The sequence below is a fragment of the Larimichthys crocea genome, chromosome XXIII (assembly GCF_000972845.2).
Source record: "Larimichthys crocea isolate SSNF chromosome XXIII, L_crocea_2.0, whole genome shotgun sequence".
In the NCBI taxonomy this organism is placed as follows: Eukaryota; Metazoa; Chordata; class Actinopteri; family Sciaenidae; genus Larimichthys; species Larimichthys crocea.
The window spans coordinates 8580532-8584817 of NC_040033.1; positions in this window are offsets into that span (position 1 = coordinate 8580532).

The window sequence follows — 4286 nt, forward strand, 5'->3', positions numbered from 1 at the left end:
GAAAAAAGAAGAAAAAAAAAGAAAAAACGAAGATAATAAAAAAACGAAAAAAGAAAAAAATATATATCGCAAAGAGAGAGAAGACCATGTAGAAAGGAGCTAACTCTGACAGGTTGTAATGTTCATATGTGCATATATGTGCAACTGACTGTTATATTTTGGGGAGAACAAACTTCGCGGGGTTCCATAAATTATATTTTTATACACAGAATTGTAAATTAGATTTTGACAGATCGCTACCGAATCACATTTCGTTATTTGAAATAGTGTAAGATATGAGAATATATTTTAATTTAAATACAGTAGTTGGGAAAGTATTGGAAAATCTTGTACTGCTTGGTTTATTAAGAATTTTATTATTTTGGAAACTGTTCGTTTAAGTTGTCGGAGAGGGACAGATATTCTGCCTCATGTCTGCATTCTCTGCTTTTTTATTTTTATTTTGTTGTGTTTCTATTTTTTCTGTTTTCTTCTGAGGAAAAATATTAAATGCAGATTCTGACAATTCAGTAACAGTTAAAGTAGTACTGAAACAGTTTCGTTAAATAAATTAATAAGTAACTCCTGTAAATGTACTAAAAAATGTATTTTTCTTTTCATATTTTGTAATAGGGAAATAGTTTTATAGAAATGACCTGCGGCAGATGCAAAGTTTGGATAGTCTCTATAGCCAGACCATACCAGTTAACTTTCATAACAGGGCGATGCGTCAAAAATGTCTAGAGTTTATTATTTATATGTTTATTATAAAATGAGATAAAGAAAATCTTCAAACTTGCAGTTGTTACATGTCTTTGTCTGAATGAGCTTCACAGGAAACACAAAGAGGAACATTTGCACGACATTATGAGAGATTTAAGGTCTTAAATCAGTTGTTGGAACAGCTCATTGATTGAACAAATCAGCCAAGCTTGTTCTGATATTTTCCCTTTTGGTCCAATTAAGTTTTTATAACGAATAGAGCTTTAATTTGCGTTATAATTAACATATAATTGCTTTACATGGTAATTGAATGGGTTTCGCCTGCTGGGAAAGCTTTAGCAAACAATTCCACCCTCCTTTTCTGTCTTTTACAAAATGGGAAGAAAATATGGCGCTTTGAACTACCTTTTGCATGCTTGCGAAATGTTGAGAGCCCATGTCAAATTTAACGAGGTTTGCCCTCCGCAAATAACTTCTAACTTGCAGACAAATTAAACACAAGTGTGTTTGTTGGCCCTAAAATGTGCTTCTCGGTGTGTCTGCTGCTTGAGGTCACATCGCTCCATCAGTGACTGACAATCCGGTCCAAAAAGAAGAAATGCAGCCATTGTCTAAATCACAGCTTAGTAAAACATTTGTCAGTCCTAACAAATCGCTATAATCCTCCAATATTTTCACAGGGACTTATAGTGTGCATGTAGCACTTAATAGTGAGATGTATTTTTGTCCTCTTGAGGTGTTCTGTGGTATTAAGAAGGCTACGTATCTTTCTGTGATTGATTACAGCATCAGTTCCTCCCAGTGAGCATGGGCTTTAAGTTGTACAAGTGCGACACCATGTGGCCAAATAACGGTACTGCACACTGGCAATGCTTGGGTAACATTGGAAAATATTCTGCAGCTTGGAGTTTAAATACTTTATGAAAACTGTCTCACATGCAGAAAGAAGCAGCAACTACTGTTTGTGAGTTAACTAATAAATAAATTAATTTGTGGGCAGATTTATGGGCTGAGAGAAACTGAAGTGGCTTTCAATCTAGTTGATTTTAAAGGGTTTAAAGTTTGATGCCTCAAACTAAATAAATGTGTGTAATGACAAGTAGAAGTGCGAGTTAATTGCCAGAATATATAAGAACGCCAATGGAAATTGATATTTCTTATCACGTGTTACCATTTATTATATTTTTCCAATCAAAATCACAAAAATGATCCCATGCTTCACCCAGACTTATCAAAGGTAAAAGGGGCCCATTGAACCGGAGTTTTTGAACGCTGTAGCAACATGAGCAGGAATTCCATTTCCTTCTCTCACGTCGCCCACATTGTGTCTTGTTGTTGATACTGTGAGGTGGAAACTTTGGAGAGGGACAAAGCGGCCCATCTCTCCCGGCACTGTGACCTTGGGTCCCTGACAGATACAAAAGCGTCCATGCAGGGCAGCATTCCTTAGAGCAGGTAAACAGAGCCTCCTCTAATCCCTCTGGGGGCCCTCAGTCTGCTGGAGCTCAACAACGGCTTTTACAAATGTTGACATTTGCAAACACGAACAGTCTGGCATTCTGGAAAACAAGACTCTGCGTTTCTAAGAGAGTTCTGCAAATGGCAGCCCACTGGTCTTTTCCAGGCAACATTTACCACTCTGTTGCAACAACCAAGAGAGCGCTCAAGACAGACGTGAGTGGTAAGTTAGAGGGGAAAGTAATTTTACAAGGATCTGGTCTTAAACATGGTAACACACCTTTACTACGGCCTCCTCATTTAGTGCCAATAAACTGAAACAGAAACCTCAACTATTTAAGACAGAATCATACTTTGCAAATAAACTCATGATGGACAAATGTCAAACATGATACAGTAGAAGGACAAGAAGGATAGATCCTAAAAATACTGTAGACATGATTCTACTATCTTTTAAAAACCAAAAAAAAAAAGAGAATCAGTCAGGGTTGTCAGATGAAATAAAAATTTTTTTTACAATTACAACCCTTCGATTTAAATTCATTTTATTTTGGAGAGTTCTCAGCATTCCCTGTTGGTATCGTCCATAAAGACAACTTCTCTCAAATCTCTTCAAATGCAGCAGATAGATATTTCAGTTGTACCTGAATATCAAAATAAAGAGTTAAACATTTTAGTCTTAGAATTAATTCTAGCGGTCCTCAATTTCATGTGAAAACATCATGAAACCAACAAAAAGTAAAAAACTAACCAGCAACAAGTGCAACATTATTGAGGTTGTTCCGGCTTCGAGAACGCGTCGTACTGGAAGAACAATGATGCAGTTTCTTTTGGATTTTGGATTCCTTCAGATCAGTGGTTTCCAGGGGATTGGGAACCCTTGAACTGGTCGCCAGATTAATCTGAGGGTTTCGCAAGATAGTTAATGGGACAGGAAAGAAGGAAAATATTGTATTTTCCATTTTTCTTGACCTCTCTCTAAAGCTTTGCCTTTTTCCACTCACGTACAACAAAAGGTAGAAGCCTAAAGACGTAAAACTAAGATTCAACTAAAAGGTTTAATCACATCTTAGTTTCACTGCTCACAACAAAAAATATATCCAGCCAACAATGAGTGGTCACAAGCAGACGATTCTTTTTCATTTAAAGTGATCAGCCAAAAAAGGTTAACCATTCAGAGGACCCCCACTTCCTGTCTAGGTATTTCCCTCTGACTAAAGGACCTTGGTGGTTTTGATCTGAAAGAAAGTAGTTCAGAACTCAATTGCCAAACACTTTCACAATAAAAAACAAACTCCACGCCATTTCTGTGTTTATCAAAAAGTTTATTTTTAAAAAAAGTTTCTGGTATCAAATTTAACTCGTTCCATCTTTTTAAGAATGATTCACTTTTTAAAAAAAACATTGAATCTCTTTAGAAACACCATTTACAGTATCAGAACACATTGCACAGTGATTTCAGAGTTTTCCAACACAGAATATGATTACTTCATGTTATACATCAAAGTGTGAACACGACAGGATGGATTGTCAACGGCTTTAGTCAAAAATCGAGGTTGGATTTTCAGTCATTATTCGGTGTGTCATACTGCTCGATGTGAGGAAACCACTGTAGTGTCTTTTTCAAAAATCCAACCAAATAATGAATGTCAAGAAGCTTGGATGACCTTTGGTGCAGTGAAAGCCTTAAAGTGGCTTTAGAGTTACGTGTCTGCTCTGTGAAACCCGGCTGTCGTCACAGAGATGGAAACCTCCATCCACTGGGCTAACAAACAATGGTAATCCAGGTAGGCCACCCTGCTTGATACAGAAGTCTTAAGTTCATTCAACAATGGCAGCATCAAGGAAAAGATGAACAACTGTCAAATATATGTAAAGTTGGAAGAACAGCAATGGCAGGAAAAGCGGTAATGGAAGGAAATGGAGCAGGCCCAACACTCTTTAGTGAAGGAAATAAGCTCAAGTAAAGTCTTCATTCCAAGGCCGGACACTGTAAAAGAACCTAAAGTGTTGAGTGAGTGAGTTAAGGCAGGAAAAGTGAGAGTATTATGGCTAAAGCTGGTCAGTGGCTCCTGTCACCAGTACGCTGTTGAAAAATTAATGTTAAAATACGAGAGGTCATTCTG